The sequence below is a fragment of the Humulus lupulus genome, chromosome 9 (assembly GCF_963169125.1).
Source record: "Humulus lupulus chromosome 9, drHumLupu1.1, whole genome shotgun sequence".
NCBI classification, from domain to species: Eukaryota; Viridiplantae; Streptophyta; class Magnoliopsida; order Rosales; family Cannabaceae; genus Humulus; species Humulus lupulus.
Genome location: NC_084801.1, coordinates 42,845,760 through 42,854,932, shown reverse-complemented (window position 1 = coordinate 42,854,932; position 9,173 = coordinate 42,845,760).

Sequence of the window (9,173 nt, the reverse complement as noted above, 5' to 3'; positions counted from 1 at the left end):
GGTTATATCCAACACATATATGCCCCTCAGTAATCAAGTTGTAAATCTTGGGTTACTTTTAGTTCAAGTTCAAGCTAGTTTTATAACTCAGAATTCGAAGTTATCTTCTTTTCTGAAAACGATCAAAATTCAAAGTTGTTCTCTTTTCTAAGAACAACCAAAATTTGGAAATTTCCTCTATTCTCATTATGATCAAACTTCAAGGTTATCTTCTTTTATGATTGTGATAACTTTAGAAAGCAGTCTTTTTTAACTGAAAGATTAGTGATCTCTTTAAAAAGAGGTCTTAACAAATCACCATGAGCGACCAATTTAAGAAATAGTCTTTAATAGTGATCCCTTTGAGAAGTAATCTTTGGTCATACCCCTAGCAAGTTTGGCCATATGGGGTATGTCCTCTGGTAACCAGAATATCCCATTGAGACTTGTCTTCAGGGTTCAACTCTCAAGTTGATCTCTAAAGAGCACCTCCATTTATTCTCATTCTAATATGTGCCAACTCTCCTCTTGTCTCCTTGATAGGAGACCAGCTAGGTAAATCCAAAGATAATTCAATAGATGCTAACAGAGTTTTTCCAAACGATTTTACGTGCTTTGTCAAACAAACAATTCCCTTATTGCCCTTTATTACTCCACTAGTACCTGCTAGCATCATGTTATTTCCTTGCTAAGATACATGAGTGAACAAACTTTTTTTGTGGTTGTCGAACAGAGTATGTCCTCATGCCATATGCAAGCGGGATTATTCTTTGAATATGTTCATTCTCTATGTACATTGTTGGACAAACAAGCTTGTTTTTACCTTCCATTTGTTTGTTCGTTTATGGTGTACATAGTTAGGCAAATAAACTTGTCCATGAGTTGGTATCATCATGATGCGCTCTGCTCATTTTAATTGTGCATATGTAAGTGAACATGTCAAAATAAGTCGTTTTAGCCTTTGTCAAGGCTTGTGGACGAGCAGACTTCTTGTGGTAGCTTTGATGAATTCCAATCATACTTTTATTTTCCTATTCATTTTGAGTAATGCACTACAGGTGGCCAACTTTGCTTTATTGGAATCTGAGAATTCTTCTCGTGTTCTTGTTCACTTAGCGTAGACTACAATGGGTGAACAAGATCTCTTTCTTTTCACTCTTTTGAATCGACCATTGTTGACGCTGTTTTTCGTCAACTTAAATATGAAGAACACTAAACAAGAATATAGAAAAAGAATAAGGATTCAGAGGTTTTTTACATGGTTCAACAGTTAAAATCTGCCTAGTCCACAAGTCCCTGTTATTATCATTACTCTCTCAAATCTTTGGATGAAAGTAAATTGGCAAAGTATTCTCTAGTACAATTTGTGTGTGAATACAAATGAATTACCCCAGGCTACTTATAGACATGGTTATAAGAATATCTCCCTCTAATTCAGGGAAGTAACAATCAATAAAATAAATATGAAATATTCGCATTAATAATATTAATTAGGTGCGCTAATTAAGTAAAATCTCATGATAATAGGGATTTAATATAAAATTTAACGAATCCCTAAGAAATAGGGATTTTCTAACAGTTATTCCATGGGCCAAATGCATCACTGAGCTCGACCGTTGTGCTGACGCGCTTTCGAGACTGGCCAAGCTTCAAGCTCATCGTTCCAGTTGTAACCTCCTCCTCATCAGGTGATTTGGTCGAATACGTTCTTTGGAGAAGGTTGGTGTCTTCAAGCCTGCAACTCAGGCTCGAACAATGTGACTCATGCTCGAGTGCTAATAATATATCTGGAACCACTTGACAATTCGTATAAGTGTATTGCTAACATCTGTAGATCCAAGCTTAACTTTTCTGAGCCTATATTTCAAAGCTATTTATTTTATTCTTAAAATTTTGGTGTAACATTTTGCCTCCTCAAAAGTGTTGGTTCGAATCCTCTGAGAAGGAAACTTTTCAACTCCACTTTCGGAAAACGTGCATATCTATCACACTCGAGTGTGGACACACGTCGCTAGGGGATTGCTTACCGAGAGTACTTGAGTACCCTTTTACCTGTGCACGTCCTTTCCTATTCCCCTTTTACTGCCATTTTCGAGGTTGAATAGGATCCATCAGATTTTTTTAATTCATCATGCAATGATCCAAATCCATTCGACTTTTACCATTCCTCTTGCCTATATAAACCCTTTCTTCTTCACTACTTCATTCACTTTTGCATTTTAGATTTCAGAAAAAAGAAGCACGAACCAGAGTCTTTTTTGCATGTTCTCCAAATCGAAGAAGCAAAGCAACCTCACTACCTTCACCTCTGTGGGATCATTCTTCCTTCCCCTTCTCTAGTCGACAATCTCTTCATTCCCAAAATCATCATTGTGTAAGTTTTCTGATCTTTACCACTCATAATTTTTGTATGTATACTCCTCTGTACGTAAGAACACTTTTTTGGTTTCTACCAGATTCTTGAAATCCCTTTTGCAATAGATAGTTTTTGATTGTGTAGACTTGCACAGATCATAAATACGTTTTAGGAAAAAAATTCTAGTAAAACCTGATAAAAATGGGACCTTTTCAGGTGATGGGGTGTTAGGTTATAAGTTCCGTGTAGCTTAAGAAAAAAGTTTTTGGATTAGGGTTTTAATGAACACATCCCAATAGTATCGCCTTTTTTCGGTAACTGTCCATTTTTCCCTAGAAACTCAGGATACTCCAGCTTGACACTAACCTCCCCACTCTCACATGGGTACACTCTCGATGCCCCGAACTTTTCAATAGTTTGGTGTTGGTATTTGGGTTAATCTCGATATTTTGAGATTGCGAAATCGAGTTATCAAGATCTTAATCTTTTCCGATTTCTTTTTTATAATGGACCCTCACCTTTGTCTTTCTTGTTAGATGTCGCAGTCTTCAGAGAATTGGTGGGGGCTCGAGCTGTTAGGAACAATTCCTAGTGTGCAGCAGAAACTGCAGTAATGGTATACAACAAAAATTTCATATAAACAACTTTATATGAGGATCCTTTAATATGCAATATGTAAATCAACATATAATATGAATATGAAAAATAATACGAAACGATTTACCACTTGTAGCCTATCAAGAATCCTTGAATCTTTTCGTATATGTTTTGATCTTCCTATCCTTGCTGGAGTACTCACACCTAGATCTTCCAAGACGTTCTCTATACACCTCAAGATGTGGGTGGGCACATAGAGAACAATGATCAATTTTGTAAAACAAAAGTATTCTCAACACATGAAACTTTTGATTATATGCTAGAGAGAAAATGATTTTGCTTTGTAAAAAAGATGATAGATTTTCTTCTCTCTTAAAAACTTGTTTTTTTTTACTTCTTGTTTCTATTTTCTATCATATAGAATAAATAGAAATTATTGCCATAATAATAATAATAAAGAAAAATCAATCATCTTTTTATAATAATAATAATAATAATAATAATAATAAAAGACAAAGTCTAACATTCCATTTTAAAACCCTTTTTAAAACTTCTGATAACATTAGAAGTGCCACATGCATAAAGCAGTCCAAGCCCTATGCGTGTGGCCTATCCTTGAAAAATGGGATATTGATTTTTTCATGTGTTTTTATTTTAATTAATTAATAATTAGATATCCAAATAAGGTATTATCTTTTTAAGAAAAAGATAACAATTAAAATTTCAAAATTCAAAATTTAAAATTTGAATTTCCATTATTATCTTATTATTAATTAAATAAATATAATATTCAAAACTAATTTTGACTATCCATATTTATTTATTCACACTTAAATAAAATAATTCATTAAAATCAATTTATTCTATTTCTACACAATTTTGAAAATTGCACTAATGCAATAATAAATTGTGCAACTTCAATTATCATATAATTGCACATTTATCCCGAAGAATAAATCTTCTCTCAAATAACTCATTCACAGTTTAACCCTTGTATCAACTCTTACCTTGATTAGTGGTTATAGAGCCGCTCTAATGAATAAAAGATTATTAACCAAAACTCTTTGATTCAATAATCATATTTATTAATCTCATGATTATTCCACTATAAATATGAGACTGAACCCTTGAGAATTAAAGACATATATTTACTGAGTACTTTATTGTAACCATGCCCATTAATATAATCATTACATATAAAACAATCCTCTATTGATGATTTATAATTAAGTGGAAATAAAATTACCATTTTACCCTTTTAATTATATCTTGATTCCTAGTGTACCATTGACTTTACTATAAGGTTAATTCATAATATGATTATGAATTTGACGTCAATAACCTTTTTAGTTCCAAAAGCCAACACAATAGGGAATTATCATTCAATCTATAAGAAGGTATAGATTCTATATCTGTTAAGCTATGTCCCCAGCCATATACATCATTGACTCCCCAAAATAATAGCTCTTAGCCTGATCATTCTGACAAACCGTAACACATGAATCAAATTATCAAATGACATATATAGGAGTTCATAGTAACTTCAGAATTAAGATCAGTTTGTATATGATCATCAGTTGATGTGTTTTATAATACTACGAAATAGTATTTAAATAAGTATTATTAAATCACATCTTGTTCAGTTCTAGATACTCTTAGCATGTAAAGTACCTACACTAAAGTGTCCTACTACACTAGTAACCCAGATCTAGGTCACATGTATTCATAATACAAGTGGACCATACTAGCAATAATTAATCTAAAGATTCCATAACTTTATTTTACTGCGAACTATTTAAGTTCATTATCTCAGTCTCGATCCTCCCATACCAATATGAGATTAAGACCACATAAATGAACTTGGGTATTTTCTGATATTTACTTAATATTATTAGCAATAATACAGTACATAAGCTACATATTTACAATAATTCAATTCATTTATTTATTTCATTAAAACCATTGTCTACTACAATTGCTTTAAGGGCACAATTCCCAACAATTTCCCACTTACCTTAAAGCAAATGAGGCATTTCCCTTAACCCATGCTTCTTACATGACCCTGAAAAGATTTAATAGATAAAGTTTTTGTGAACAGATCTGCAAGATTATATTTGGAGGAAATCTTCAAGACAACAACATCTCCTCGGTTGACTATCTCTCGGATCAAGTGATATTTCCTCTTGATGTGTTTTCCCCTCTTGTGACTTCTGGGTTCGTTTGAATTAGCTACTCCCCCACTGTTATCACAAGCAGCTATGTATTTGACTTCCATGGTGGAGTCTGCAATATTGGATTTTTTAATACTTCTCCAAACTACAACACCTCATCCAAGTGTGAAAACTGATCAAGATGTCGACTTTCGACTATCTTTGTCTGATCGAAAATCAGAATCAGTATATCCAGTGGGGTTCAGGTCTCCACCTGAATACACAAGCATGTAATCTATAGTATGTCTAAGATACTTGAGAATATTCTTTAGTGTTGTCCAATGACTCAATCCAGGATTGGATTGATAACGGCTGACTATCCCTATTGCATAACAGATGTCAGGTTTAGTGCATAACATTGCATACATTTGACTGCCTACTGCAGAGGCATAGGGATATTGTTTCATGTCCTCCTCTTCCTTTGTGGACATTGTTCATTAGACAATTTAACTCCTGACCGGGTAGGCATAGTGCCCTTCTTGGAGTTTTGGATGCCAAAGCGTTCTAGCACTTTATCAATATAAGTTGCTTGAGACAATGCCAAAATTTTGTTCTTTCAATCTCTACAGACCTAGATTCCCAAAACATATTTGGATTCTCCTAAATATTTCATTTGGAATTGCTTAACTAACCATTTCTTTACTTTTGATAATGTTTCTATGTCATTCCCAATGAGTAGAATATCATCAACGTAAAGAACGAGGAATACCACAATCTTATCTTTGATCTATTTGTAAACATAAGGTTCATCAACGTTTTGTTCAAAACCAAACGTTTTGATTGTTTCATCAAATCTAAGATTCCAAGATCTCGAAGCTTGTTTAAGTCCATAAATAAACTTAAGAAGCTTGCAAACATTTTTCTCTTAACCTTTAACTTTGAACCCTTCTGGTTGAGACATGTAAATGGTTTCGTCAAGATAGGCCTTCAGAAAAGCTATTTTAACGTCCATTTGCAAAATCTCATAATCCATGCATGCAACCATGGATAAGAGTATGAAGATAGATTTGAGCATGGCCACAGGTGAAAAAGTTTCTTCATAATCAACTCCTTCTCTCTATGTGTAGCCCTTTGCTACTAGCCTTGATTTGAAAGTCTCTACTTTCCCATCTACTCTTCTTTTCTTCTTGAATATCCATTTGCAACCAATAGGTTTAACATTTTCAGGTGGATCTTCAAGAGTCCTGACAGAATTGGAATACATCGATTCCATTTCAAGGTCCATGGCGTTTAGCCATTTTTCTTTGTCAGAATCTTCCATTGCATCTCTATAAGTCAATGGATCATCTTTGTTTATGTCAGACACAAGCATTTGAACTTTATGTTCATAGCGTACTGGTTGTTTACCAACCCTCCCACTACTACGAAGATCTCTATTATTCTGACTAGAACTGGCGATATCCTCTAGCCGTTTATCTCTTGCCATTGCTGGTGAATGGTCTTGTTTACTTGAGACAATTTCCTCAAGTACGACTTACTTTGAGGTTTGTGGTTTTTTATATAGTCATGCTCTAGAAAAGTAGCATTTGTAAATACAAACGTTTTGTTATCTTTAGGACTATAAAATATACTACCTTTTTGTTTCTTTGGAAAATCCCACAAACATGCACACTTCAGTGCGTGATTCCAACTTCCCAGTCTTTTCTTTAAGCACATGTGTAGGACAACCCCATATACGGAAATGGTGTAAACTAGGTTTAGTACCATTCCATAATTCCAATGGTGTTTTTGTAATAGACTTAGATGGAACAACATTGAGTATGTATAGGGCACATTTTATTGCATAACCCCAGAATGTCAAAGGCAATGATGAGTAGCTCATCATCGATCTAACCATATCTAATAAGGTTATGTTCTGTCTTTCTGAAATACTATTTTGTTGTGGCGTTCCAGGTGTAGTGAGTTGGGATTGAATTCCATGCTCACGCAAATGGTCCTCAAATTCATAATCCAAGTACTCTCCACCTCGATCTGATCGAAGTATTTTATGTGATTTACCTAAGTGCTTTTCAGCTTCTGCTTGGAATTCCCTAAACTTATCATAGGTTTCCGATTTCCTTTGCATTAAGTACATGTAACCATATCTTGAATAATCGTCAATGAAAGTGATGAAATATTCATAACCTCCTCTAGCTTGGAAATTTAGTGGACTACAAACATCCGTATGTACAAGTTGAAGTGGTTTTGTGGCTCTTGAACCTTTAGCAGAGAAAGGTCTCTTGGTAATTTTACCTTCTAGGCAGGATTCACAGACTGGGAGAGAACCAATAGATAGTTCTCTTAAAGGACCACCCTTTGTTAGCTTGTTTATTCTGTCTAGACCAATATGTCCCAATCTCAAATGCCACACATATGTTTCACTATCAAAATCTATCTTTTTGTCTTTTAATAGATCTAGGATTTTCATTTTTAAATAATTCAGAATTATAAACATGCTCGGTGTTGGACTCTAACTTGTAAAGTCCACCTTCAGACTTTACAGAACAAATGTCAAAACCATATTTCAAAATAACAATCGAATTATTATTAAAAGAAATATTAAAACCTTGTTCATGCAATTTTGATAAGGAAATTAAATTTCAAGTAAATCCAAGAATAAAATAAACATTGTCTAACACAATAAATTTATTATTATCAAAATCTAGGCGAGCTTTTCCAACTTCAGCCGCTGAGATTTCCTGTCCACTTCCAACTCTCTTGGTCACCTCTCCATTAGCCAGCTTTCTTGAAGTACTAAGAATCTGCGAAGAAAAACAAACATTGTTAGTGGCTCCGTAATCAACTATCCAAGATGAAAAATCACCTTCCACTAAACAAGATTCTAAAACAAGTAAATCAAATTAACCCTTCATTTTGTCTTTCAGTTTAGCCAATTACTTAGGACAATTCATTTTCCAATGACCATCAACTCCACAATGAAAGCATGCTCCTTTCAATGCCTTCTTTTTGGAGTTATTTGCATAGTTATTCTTCTTGGAGGATTTGTTGGTCTTCTCTGGTTGTTTGTCTTTTTTTTTTGTCCCTTCCTTGGCCACCATTCCTCTTCTTTGAATTACCATTGGAAGTGGAAGGCTTGGTTTCAGCAACATTTTCCTCGTCAACCTTAGTGGAACTTTTGTTTAGAGATTCAAAAGTTTTCAACTCATTCAGTAGTTTTGTCATATTGTACTCCAACTTGTTCATAACATAGTTGGTAGTGAATGCCGCAAAAGATGGTGAGAGAGATTCAAGTATCACACTTACTTGAGTTCTCTCATCAATGGTCGCACCATGGAATTCTGCATCATGCAATATGTTGATCATGTCCAGGAGATGTTCTCAGACATAAACATTTTTCTTCATTTTCATATTCATGAAGCTTCTAGTAGCTTCATGTCTGCACTTATTAGATTGCTGGCCAAACATGCCTTGTAGAGATTCCCAATCTCATAGGTTGTTTCAACAGTTTCAAACTTCTTTTTTAGTACATCGCTCATTCAAGAAAGCATACAACATTTGGCCTTATTGTTAGATAAGATCCAATTGTCATACATCTCTCTAGCAGCTGTGAGGGCAGGAACCTCAGGACATTCCTCATTAAGGACAAACATGTGGTTTTCACATATCAAAACAATGTTCATGTTTGATTTCCATTTCATGTAGTTATCACCGGTCAATTTCTCATTAGCAAGTAAAACACTTACAAGGTTTGGATTAGACATATTGCTGAAAATTAAATAAATAAAATATAATGAATTAATGCATATAATAAATATCAGTTTATATTTGGAATATAAATATGATACATGAATGCAACACATAGAATAACACACAAAAAATTAATTACTAGTCCATGATAGATTAATTTGAAAAATCAATAGACCGCCTTAGGGCAGGTCAGACTAATCACAAATTAACCTTGAGACACGATCTCAACTTCATAAGGGAAAACATAAAAACTCATTTTTCTCTTTTGACTTATGAATTACCATTAGTTTGGTCAAGATGCACTAGTCATTCTCGAAAGCCTAGATACATCTTCGGAGTGTAAC